The sequence below is a fragment of the Carassius auratus genome, chromosome 29 (assembly GCF_003368295.1).
Source record: "Carassius auratus strain Wakin chromosome 29, ASM336829v1, whole genome shotgun sequence".
Classification (NCBI taxonomy): Eukaryota; Metazoa; Chordata; class Actinopteri; order Cypriniformes; family Cyprinidae; genus Carassius; species Carassius auratus.
This window is the reverse complement of record NC_039271.1, coordinates 16,340,756-16,353,375: the sequence shown is the minus strand read 5'-3', so window position 1 is coordinate 16,353,375 and position 12,620 is coordinate 16,340,756. Positions and strand designations below refer to the sequence as shown.

The 12,620-nt window shown below is 43.7% G+C and overlaps 1 pseudogene; it reads left to right on the top strand.

The window, feature by feature from the left end:
- Window positions 1–12,620, top strand: part of LOC113047749 (thyrotropin-releasing hormone-degrading ectoenzyme-like) — a 147,103-nt pseudogene that overhangs the window by 63,213 nt on the left and 71,270 nt on the right.

The following is a 12,620-nucleotide window of genomic DNA, read 5'->3' as shown; positions in this document are numbered from 1 at the left end:
TCTCATAATGTATTTTCTGAGACTAGCCTAATTAAAACATACCTAAGTACTTTATTAAACTCTGAGCCATAAACCTTTATTGCTTTAGACCGATCCCAAACCATTTTCAGAAATCTACTCTTGAGTATTAAAGCTGCCAAATGGTTTACTGGCGGTCAGTATTAATGAACACCTTCCAGTATTGCAGTCTTGTTGAAGGAAGCAAATGTTGAAATGCAGTTCTGATAGTTTGAGATAACTGAGGGAAAGCGTCTTTAGTGAATGCGAGACGAGCACAGAGCTTCACGTAGATGTAGAGTGAACTGTGTGATAATGAGACGAGCTGAGAGCATCTGTTTGACCCTCTCTGGAGGCTTTTCTCCTCAGGTACCACTGCAGCTCCATGAAGGGCCGCTCTTTTCTGCCCCTCTGCCTGTGTTAAGAGATCAGATGTGAGAGCAGACCGCAGGGCCTCATGGGTGCTGTGGACCGAGAATGAGTCTCTCCACTTTACCATGAACACACTTATAGAGACTTAAATCCATCCCTCTCTCCTCATATACAGTCTCATGAGCTCCTGAGCTTAAGAAAGGTCAGTGTTAGATGAGGGTCGACATTCTGCTGTTCATTATTTTAGACCATTTCAAAAAATATTCTGTGATTGCTGTTGGTTTCTATGTAGTTTTGAGTGTCTCTGAAGACAAAACAAGCAGTAGTTGTGTCCCTGTATTGACTTCTCTATGATGCATCGAGAGATAAAAACATTGGAAGGGCTGTTTGAACTGGGTGCAGAAAGTAATAAAGTAACCGCAATATTATAAAAAAGGCAAGAAAATGTAAGGAATATGAAGTCAAGGTGAAATTATGAAGCACAAACCTACATCAACAAACCTAAACCTCTTTATAACTTCATCAAGAAGTCACAGCATGCCATTAATACAAGAAGCAGCCACAAGAGAACATATTTCATTTGTCTGAAATAAAAACAGTAATTATAGGTATGATGCAATTTATTCAACAGCGTGATTCAGTCAAACAGCTTTGCACTTTGCAAGTGAAATTTGTGGCCCAATTAGTCAACAAAACTACACTAATTAAACTACAAACAGAGTCTCCACATGCAGAGACAGGTGAAGAGAAACCTAGTAATTTTGATATTAATATCCAGGTGAGAGACTTGAAGGTCTGTGCACATTTCACATCAAGACTTCATGATTTAGCTTGGTAGAAAGCACTAGAAACAGAACATCTCAACATGAAAGTCATTTTGATCAGCTGCTGATGAAACTCTCTGAACCTGTTCTATATGCGGACCAGATTCACACCAGCACAACTTACAAATAAAGCACAATTCTGTGTCCTAAGAAAGTGTGATTGTAATTTACAGCATCTGTTCACAACACAATCACAGCCAATCAGAACAAATGTGCCGTTAAATATCTTTAGCTGAATGCTCTTAAATATTTTGATCAAAAGATTAAGCACAAGTATAAACCAGATGTACTTACACTTTTCTGTACACTTGCTAGTACAATTCAAGTATACACAAGTATAATTTTGTTATGTATATCTCTGATTAATGCCTACAAAGTAGACTGCACTTCTACTCTCCTATTTTTAGCTCTAAAGATGTATACCAATAACTGTTTTGTAAGGGCTAACAAAATGAAAACATTCTGAACATATGAAAACTTATGAAGCGTTTCAATTTAGTCAGAAATACTAAACAGAAATCCTGATTAAGCAGAGACTTGAAAATCATAATTGAAAGCTGGATGTCGAAAGAAAATGCAGGAACAGAAAGCTCTGGAAAATCAAAGGAAGGATCTGTGGGAACAGCATTACAAGACAGAATTGAAACATCTAAATGTCAAATAACAAGAGAAATACTTCAGTTATCGCAAATGCTGGATTGAACGTTTACCTCTGCTGTTTCTGAGCTATTAAGAACTTTTTCCTTTTTTTGTCTGTAATACACTGTCATATATTTCATGATTCCTCAATGAACTTGTCTGGACTACAGAAGCTGTTTAAGATGAAGTTTATCAGGCCTTTCTGTTTCTCACAGTGTATTTTCAGTGTGTTAAAAGTGAATAAACAGGTTGTTAATTTACCGCCCTTATATCCCCTCACACACAGAAGTACCATCAAAAGAAATAGTACTGTGCCACATAGATGCCTTAATGATCATAAAAGTGTAGTAATCTAATGAAACTTCCTTAAGTCTGTTTAGTGGTTTGCGGCTCAGTGTTTATTCCTCTCAGAGCTAGGAGTTTTCTCTGAGACAAATACAGTGTAATAATGGAGTTATTAATTAAGTCATAACAACATCAGGTGATGTGTGTCTAATAACTACAGAATATAATAATCGCAAATGTCTTCGCCTGTGGGGAGAACTGTGCTCTAGATTCTAGGGGATATTTGTTAACAAGACATTGTGTAAATAGATTATGTCAAATATGGTGCTAATTTCTGCACTTTAACTAATAAGAAACAAATGGCTAATTTTGATTGATCTTAACATTTATAAAACATTTGTACATAAATGATGCCTCAATATCTCCAGAATATCATTAAAAAAATTGGTGGTGGGCTCTTTTTAGTTGGGCCAGTAAACAAACAACCACCTTACTGTCAGGAGAAAATGGGCAGGATTCAGATGCGGGTTTACGCAAGGCTTTATTTAAAGCAGAGGAGGCAGATCAGATGAGTCACGTTCACAGGATTACTCGTAGTGACTGGAAGAATAGTCGAAGCAGATGAATCAAACCGATGAGTAACGTTCCACAGTTATTTGTACGACCACTGAGACCGGAGGGATGACACTGAAGCTTCCAAGAGCTCTGCGCTGGGGAACAGGGGGCAGAGAAAACAGCTAAACACACTGGAGCCTGAGGACAAGACACGACAAAGGTGAGTGCCAAGAATAGCTAGAAGATCGGAGCTATTGATACGAGTAACAACAGTCTGACAATAGACAGAGAAACACGGGGACTGATAAGGGGAAAAAATTAGAAGAACATAGAAAACAGGTGGTGAGTAATTAGGGTTCACAACACTGAAACAAGGAGGGCGGGGAAAACTCAAACAGGTAGACGCGGTGAGCTGACAAGAGACCCAAACACACACAAAAGGCAGGTGATTAGCCCCGAGACCCGACAGTACCCCCCCTCCCAGGAGCGTCACCTGACGCTCTAGGAAGGGGCCTACCTCGATGCCGCCGGAAGTCCTCAATCAACGAGCAGTCCAGAATGTCCCGGGACGGCACCCAGCACCTCTCCTCTGGACCATACCCCTCCCAGTCCACAAGATACTGAAACCCCCTGCTGCGGCGCCGCTCATCGAGTAATCTCTTAACCGTATAGGTAAGAGATCCATCCACAAGACGAGGGGGCGGGGGGGTGGGCCGACTACAAGCAGGATTAAGGGGGGAAGAGAAAACCGGCTTGACCCTGGAAATATGAAACACCGGATGAACCCGACCAAAAGTGGGAGGGAGCTTGAGCCTGATCGCCACCGGACTAACCACCTTGGTGATGCGGAATGGCCCAATGAATCTGGGTGCCAGCTTACGAGAAGGCGCCCGGAGAGGCAGATCCTTGGTAGAAAGCCAAACCCGCTGACCACACACATAGGCAGGAGGAGAGGACCGGCGACGATCAGCTGCGGTCTTGGTTCGGCCAGAGGCTTGGACCAGAATCCTCCTGACTTTCTCCCAGGTGCGACGGCAGCGCTGGACGAAAGCCAGGGCGGATGGAACCGCTGCGTCGGGTTCCTGTGACGGGAACAGAGGTGGGTTATAACCAACAGAACACTCAAAGGGGGACATACCTGACGCGGCCACAGGAAGCGTGTTATGAGCGTACTCTGCCCAGGAGAGCTGCTGGCACCAGGAACTCGGATTGTTGGACGCTAGACAGCGGAGCATTCTTCCTAGATCCTGGTTGGCCCGCTCACACTGCCCATTGGTCTGGGGATGAAACCCTGAAGACAGACTAGCAGAGGCCCCAATCTGTCTACAAAATTCCCTCCAGAACCGGGAGACAAACTGGGGACCCCTATCAGAAACCACATCCACCGGAAACCCATGGAGACGGAAGACGTGGTCCACCACCAGTTGGGCGGTCTCCCGGGCGGAGGGCAGCTTGGGCAGGGGGATGAAGTGAACCGCTTTGGAAAAGCAATCCACCACTGTGAGAACAACAGTGTTACCCTTCGACGGAGGAAGCCCTGAGACGAAATCAAGGGCAATGTGTGACCAAGGGCGGGAAGGGATAGGGAGAGGGTTTAGCAGACCATCAGGAGGGCGATTGACCGGCTTACTTTGGGCACATGTGGAGCAGGCCAACACAAACTGTCTAACATCTGCGGTCATAGTAGGCCACCAGAAACGCTGTCGGATGGCAGACAACGTCCTCCGAATCCCTGGATGGCAGACTAACCTGGATGAGTGACCCCACTCAAGGACCTCAGAGCGCAGCGCAGCCGGCACCGGCAACCTGCCCGCCGGACACTCCCCTGGCACTTGCACCCCTCGACCGGCCTCCTCAACTCGCTGCTCGATACCCCATGAAAGAGCCCCGACCACCACCCCCTCAGGAAGGATGGCCTCGGCCGCAACCTCCCCCCCTGGAGCACCGAACAGACGAGAGAGGGCATCGGGTTTGGTGTTCTTAGATCCCGGCCGGTACGAGAGGGTGAAGTTGAACCTGGCAAAGAAGAGTGCCCAACGGGCCTGGCGCGAGCTCAGCCTCTTGGCTGAACGGATGTATTCCAGGTTCTTGTGACCCGTCCATACCAAGAAGGGCTGCACTGACCCCTCCAACCAGTGACGCCACTCACCCAAAGCCAATCGTACCGCCAACAGTTCTCTATTGCCGATGTCATAGTTACGTTCTGCAGGGCTGAGACGACGAGAGAAGAATGCACAAGGGTGGAGCTTCCCATCGTGGAGGGAACGCTGAGATAGAACTGCGCCAACCCCGACGTCCGAAGCATCAACCTCAACAATGAACTGGGCCTCAGGATCTGGAACCAACAGAACAGGTGCAGAGACAAAACGGGACTTTAAAATGTCAAAGGCTACCTGCGCTTCCCGGTTCCATCTGAAGGACACCTTAGTTGAAGTTAGGGCTGTGAGCGGTGCAGCAATCTGACCAAAATTTCTGATGAATCGCCGGTAGAAGTTGGCGAAACCCAGGAATCGCTGCAGAGCCTTCCGGGAGTCAGGAACCGGCCACTGGGCAACAGCTTCAATCTTAGCGGGATCTGGCTTGATCCCCTCCGTAGAAATAATGTGGCCAAGGAACGTAACAGACTCAGCGTGGAATTCGCACTTCTCCGCCTTGACAAACATCTGATTCTCTAACAACCGCTGGAGAACCCGTCTGACATGCTGGGTGTGTAATTGGAGAGAAGAGGAGAAAATCAAGATATCATCCAAATACACGAAGACAAATTGATTGATCATGTCACCCAACACGCTATTGACGAGTCCCTGGAAAACGGCTGGAGCATTGGTAAGACCAAACGGAAGAACCAAGTACTCGTAGTGTCCCGAAGGGGTGTTAAATGCCGTCTTCCACTCATCCCCCTCCCGAATGCGCACCAAGTGGTAGGCGTTGCGCAGGTCTAACTTGGTGAAGACCCGAGCTCCCTGTAATAATTCAAAAGCAGAAGACATTAAAGGTAGGGGGTACCTGTTCTTAATAGTAATGTCATTCAAACCTCTGTAATCAATACAGGGGCGCAGGGAGCCGTCCTTCTTCTGAACAAAGAAAAAACCTGCACCAGCGGGAGAGGAGGAATGGCGGATGAGCCCAGCTTGGAGTGACTCACGTATATACTTGTCCATGGCCTCTCTCTCAGGACCCGAAAGGGAGTATAACCGACCCTTAGGCGGAGAAGCGCCCGGGAGAAGATCAATGGAACAGTCGTAGGGGCGATGCGGGGGTAGCGAGGTGGCCCGGGCCTTACTGAAGACCGCCCGAAGATCATGGTACTCCGCGGGGACACCGGACAGGTCAGAGGGATCCTCCTGAGGAACACAAGACACAGAGACAGGAGGAAAAACAGCACCCAAACATGACACGTGACAAGACTGACTCCAGGCTAAAACAGCATTGTTGACCCAGTCAATGTGTGGGTTGTGTTTATGTAACCACGGATGCCCCAGGATTAAAGGAGCCTTAGGGGAATCAATAATAAACAGTTCAATCAGCTCGCTATGGCTATCAGCAATATGAAGGCTTATCTTGGGGGTGATGTGAGTGATGGTGGTGAGGGGACGGCCAGCTAAAGACCATGCTGATACGGGACTAACCAGAGGAATAAGCGGTATTTTCCAAAGTTGAGCAGAAGCAGCATCGAGGAAGTTCCCCTCAGCCCCTGAATCCACAAGGGCGAGCCCAGCGTGAGATCGACTCTGGAAAGAGAGTTGGAACGGCAGCTGAGTCCGTGCTGCAGGAGAGCTTGAATTAAGAACCGTGCCCACCAGGACTCTCCGCCTCACTGGTGGACCCTGGCTTTTAACGGACAGTGAAGGGCGAAGTGTCCTCCCCTGCCGCAGTATAGACACGCCCCCGATGACAGACGCTCCTGCTTCTGTTGTGGTGTAAGCCGTAAACGACCCAACTGCATGGGCTCCTCCTCCGAGGGCTGTCGGCTGGCAGAACTGGCTGAACTGGCTGAAGAGGACTCTAGGTGGCGCCACGGGGCGGGCGCTTGCCGTTGTTTGCGGCGGCGGCTGAGACGGCCCTCAATACGGAGCGCGAGATTAATGAGATTATCCAATTCCCGCGGGAGCTCTATGGCCGCGAGTTCATCAGAAATTTGAAAATCCAACCCCTCAAGAAAACGAGCGCGCAGCGCGCTCTCATTCCAGCCACACGCCGCCGCTAAAGTCTGGAACTGGATGGCGTAATCCGTGACAGAGCTCCTCCCCTGAGTCAGACGCGACAACTGGGCCGCCGCCTCGTCTCCCTGAGCTGAGCGATCAAATAACTTTGCCATCTCTCGACTAAAATCAGTGAAGGTAGCACAACAGGGAGCCCGCGATCTCCATACGGCAATTCCCCATTCGCGGGCACGGCCCGAAAGAAGTGTAAGGACGTACGCTACCTTGGCTTCCTCAGTTGCGTAACGCCGGGGCTGCAGAGAAAACACCAGCGAGCACTGGGAGAGAAACGCTTGACAGGCGTTAGGATCGCCATCATAGACCGGCGGATTGTTGGCATGAGGTTCGGACTCGTGGGCCATACCGGTGTGAAGAATGGACCCCCGGTTTGTTGCCTCTCGCTGAAGGTCGTCCACCCGTGTGAGGAGCTCGGAGACTCGGGCACTGAGAGCGTCCACATCCTGCGCGGTGGTGTTGAGCTGGGTGGCATGCTGTCCTAACAAAACTCCCTGCTGCACGAGAGCCGAGCGGAGTGGATCAGATCCCGCTGAATCCATGATCTGGTCAGACTGTTCTGTCAGGAGAAAATGGGCAGGATTCAGATGCGGGTTTACGCAAGGCTTTATTTAAAACGGAGGAGGCAGATCAGATGAGTCACGTTCACAGGATTACTCGTAGTGACTGGAAGAATAGTCGAAGCAGATGAATCAAACCGATGAGTAACGTTCCACAGTTATTTGTACGACCACTGAGACCGGAGGGATGACACTGAAGCTTCCAAGAGCTCTGCGCTGGGGAACAGGGGGCAGAGAAAACAGCTAAACACACTGGAGCCTGAGGACAAGACACGACAAAGGTGAGTGCCAAGAATAGCTAGAAGATCGGAGCTATTGATACGAGTAACAACAGTCTGACAATAGACAGAGAAACACGGGGACTGATAAGGGGAAAAAATTAGAAGAACATAGAAAACAGGTGGTGAGTAATTAGGGTTCACAACACTGAAACAAGGAGGGCGGGGAAAACTCAAACAGGTAGACGCGGTGAGCTGACAAGAGACCCAAACACACACAAAAGGCAGGTGATTAGCCTCGAGACCCGACACTTACAACCATCCACAACACATTAACCATGTTGCAACAAGCTAAAAATCACAGAACACACATAGCAAGGCTCTGAGATATAGGAAATATGAGGATTTGAATCCACACAAACAAACAGATAGCTAAAACTGAAGAAAACACATGAGTAGGACTGGGTATCGTTCAAAATATTTCAAAACTATTCTGAACCTTAACTTCGATACCGGCTCCTGAACGATATTTTTTTCCGATGCCAATTTTATGAAATCTATTTGAACAAGATTACATTAAAAAAAAAAAAAAGTGCAAAATGAACAGTTTAAGTCAGTATCTGAGGACCATCGAAGGCGATTCATCTGCGATAATGAACGCGATATTGCGTAGCTTGTTAGTGATCTACGGCTCTGTCTATTAAATGCTGCTCCATTTGAAAGCAGGTGATGCCGATTTACTGCTAATCAGGGAACCGGCTTTACTGATGAAATGCGCGTGACAATTGCATGCGATATATCGCCCATCCCTAAAATATGTTATTATATGTGTTATAAAATGTCCTAAACCTGCTTATAATTAGGGGTGCATGATTAATCGTTTATCAGTCGCCAGGACGACAGCAGCTTCCTTCCAAAACTCTGCAGCTGCTTTCAGACCAATTCATGAACACACACACACACACATAGCAGTCTGGCGTATAATCATGTTACAGTTTCCAACAAGTTTCTCTTCTTCTGTGGCAGATTATAAAATATTATAAAATATGGATTTAACAGAACTGCTTCTGTTCTCATTGGCATATGAATGGTTCCTGAGACGGGCTCATGGAGGTGGAGGCATTTAAAACGTCTGATTCGCTGTCTGCTGAGCCACTGATACACTGACTTGAGTAAAGGAGCCAGTTTAAATATGTTTGAAGGGAATTATGATAATGGAGTTGCATGTCTTGTTGCATTGCTGTGTCTGGTTTTGAGTTAAAATTCAATGATCTTTAATTTTAACAATAAGATATTGAATATGTTTGATTAAGGGCTAATCCACATTCATATCTGGGGTTAGATATTTTATTCTATGATGCACAGTTATGTAGTACAGGAGAACATGTGTCTGTTTTAAAACATAATTTACAGATGAGCAGTGGTGTCTTGTTTGGTTTGATCCAGCTGCTGTTCATTGTATTTGTTTACACTTACTTCTTGTTGCATTGTATCACAATCCTGATTTCCCATCAATGAGCGTGGATCTTCCTCACTGTGTGCAGATCTCCTGGCAGTGCCAAAGCATCCGTATGCAGCCATGGAGAACTGGGGCCTGAGTGTGTTTGTGGAGCAGAAGATCTTGTTGGATCCTGACGTTGCTTCCTTCTCCTATCAGATGGAGCTCACTATGGTGGTGGTGCACGAGATCTGCCATCAGGTAAAACACATTTAGAGGAGCAACATGAGCATGTGAGCTTCTCCATAGTTGGTCACAGTAAAACTGCATTTTGCTGGTTTATACACTATATAGTATACACAGGGAAACAATATCAAATGTGTAAATAATAAATTACAATAGACTAACTTAAATAATCATATAAAGTGTCTTGTACACTTTTCTGACATCTTTTCTGCATCTCCATTTGAGATGTGCAACCTGAATCAGCCCTCATAGAGGCCTTATTCATATTTGCATAATAATATTTTGATTATAGGACGGTTTTATTTCCACAAATGTAGATTTGTTAAAGTTGGATTTGCTAAGGATTTGTTTGTTTGTGGTTTAACAAATATTTGAAAGATTGATTTCAATCATTAAATCAATTGAAATAACAATAATAATTATTGTCATCATTTGTGATTAGGTATGTATGCGTTTAGCAATGATGCTTGGTTTGTTATTTTAGTGAGGTTTAATAAAAATAAATAAATAATAATAATACAAATCTGCACCTGTTCCAGCATTAATTCAGATAATGTAAGAACTAATCAACAAAAACGATGATTATAAACCACCTGCACAGCTCCGCTTATTTAACAGAAATCAATAAAACATTTATATGAAGTAACGCACCTGAAAAACGAAGGACTCAAAACGGTGAGCTTCTGTGGGTAAAATCGACGGTTAAAACTGCCCAAAGCATGAGGAAATGCCAAAACATGCGTTATATAAAGAAACTAAAGAAACTTTTATATTACAAACAAAGCGTAATAGCAGCCTGCGCTGTCAGGTGCTAAGGCAAATGTGTGTGTGTGTTTTTTTTAATGTGTGAGACATGTTTTTTAACTTACATTTAACGTTTATATCCTTGTATGTAAATATTAGAAATTCACACGAGTGTTTCCAAATTGTATATGGACTCCTGAAAAGAAGTGAATCTCCGCCAGTTTTTACAAACTTCATTGACTAAACGAACGCCAGCACGCGCATGCGCGTCACACACACATGGAGAGAGACGCAACAGAGACAAGATGATGATGAAGGGAGATTTTAGTAATACATAAATAAATAAAAGTAAAAAAAAAAAAAAAAAAAAACTTTTTGTTAGGCGCTGAGTTTAAGTATTCTACATGAAAGGCAAGTAATGGTAATTTTATTAGATTGGTAACTATAAGGGATTAACACGCAATTGGAACTTGGCCGTATCGTCACAGCTTTGGAAGACAACACTGGATATTTTCTTCTACTTTTTTCTTTTTTCAAAACACATTTCATTCCAGCTCGGAATTTAAAATAAATGAACAAATACCCTGCAAATTAATAAATTACTTAAATAATTTTAAGTAATTTAGAATTCTAGAATCTACAGGAGTCTGTAAAAACAAAAGAGAGTGTGAGGATGGTCAGTTGTTGAGTTAAAGAGCAGAACAGCAGCAGATGTAATTGGACTTCTGGAAAATTTGATGCACAGCTCTTATAAAAATAGCTTCACACCTCATGTCTATTTGTATTGTGAAAGTAAAGATTTCTTTACTTCATCCTTCTTTCTTTCTTTCTTTCTTTCTTTCTTTATTTCTTTCTCACTCGCTTTGTTTTTCTCTCTCTCTAGAGCGTTTCACACATCGTTCTTGTGTTAAATAACTTTTTTCTTAATTTTTTAATCTTTGCAACACTGCAGACTATTAGACACATATCAAAAAAGCAGCTTATTTTCTCTTTTTTTTTTTCTTCATGAATTGTAAAGGAAATGTTGAAATTATTCATTGGATGTGCTCATTTTCCACCATCTTTTGTTTGCCACACTTATGTTCCTGAGAACCTTGGATTTTAGTGTCTTTTGTAATGGCAGATTATTTATGAGTGTGTTGGAGATGTTCTGCGCTCTCCAGTATTGTTCTGCTAAATTGCAGCTCTGCATTGTGTTCTAGGTGCTGTTGCTTTGATAAAAAGCTCAATGAGCATGGCGAAACAGCATGTCTGTAGTTCTTTCCTTTTTTTCATTTTCATTTGTTTTCTCTATTTTATTTTAGGGAGAAGAACATAGGACAACAATCCCCTCATCTCTCATTTTTGCACAGATAATGCAGCTCCATCTGAACTCACTCTGAACCTTATACAGTAAAACACTCTCACAGGGAGCACGAAATCATGATATTATTCGAGAAACAGCAATAGTGTGAATATTTGATATTTTTAGAGATGAATTCACGAGGGCATACTGTTCTCAGCATATAAACCCCTGTTTTATGATCAAGAATAATTGAAAAGAAGCAGTAGTGGAGGCTGGAACTATAATATTGACTACTGATGCTGTTTACAGGCAGAAAACTGAAATATGCCCAATACTGTCCTGCAGTTCATTAACGTCCACACTGAATTTACATTTATATATGTGTACAGCACACTGTAAAGTTGAAATTTAGTGTTTGTGCTTTAAAAATATGTAGCATAGAAACAAACTTAAACAGTTAAGCAGTTCTATTTCACTCAAGTGTATGAAATCTCAATACACAATATGTTGCAACAAATTCTCACACACTGTAAATGCATGTACACTAACCAACCTGAACCTATGTTCATTTTAATTTATAATTTTTTTTTTCCATGAATTTGTATATGATTCCCTCGGAAATGTAAGCATGAAGATCCACCCCTTACCCCACACCTAAACCTAACCGTCACTAAGGCATAAGTAGATTGAATGAAAATGTGCTAATGAGATTGTATAAATTCAATAAATTAGCAATCAATCTGACAAAAGCAAAAGTGTTGATGCTAATTTCGGATGTCATTTGAACACCAAAGCAGTACAAATAAATATCATATACAAGTGTGTGTGTGTGTGTGGAGAGAGAGGGAAAAAAGTGTGCATATGAATAAGAGAAAGGAAAAGAAACAGAGAAAGAGTAAAAGACAGATTATCCATCATGCGTTTTGAATTCCACTGCAGGCTCTTTCACCCTTTTGTATCGCATTTCTCTGGAGCTTCTGCTCATCTTTATGTTTTAATTAAGATGCCATTTTCTATTCATACTGTTAATCTGCTTCTGTCTCATGCAAATCATTGTCATATGGACTAAATAGCACATTACTAATTGTTTTCCAGTGTAGATTAACCCAGTCAAGCTCAGAGTGGGGCAGGGCTTATGCTCACCTGACATATTAATTGACACATTCATTGTGAATGCATTAAATCAGTCCTCAACTAGTGCTTCTTCTGTCATATATTAAAAGGTCTGTCTGTGCTCTAA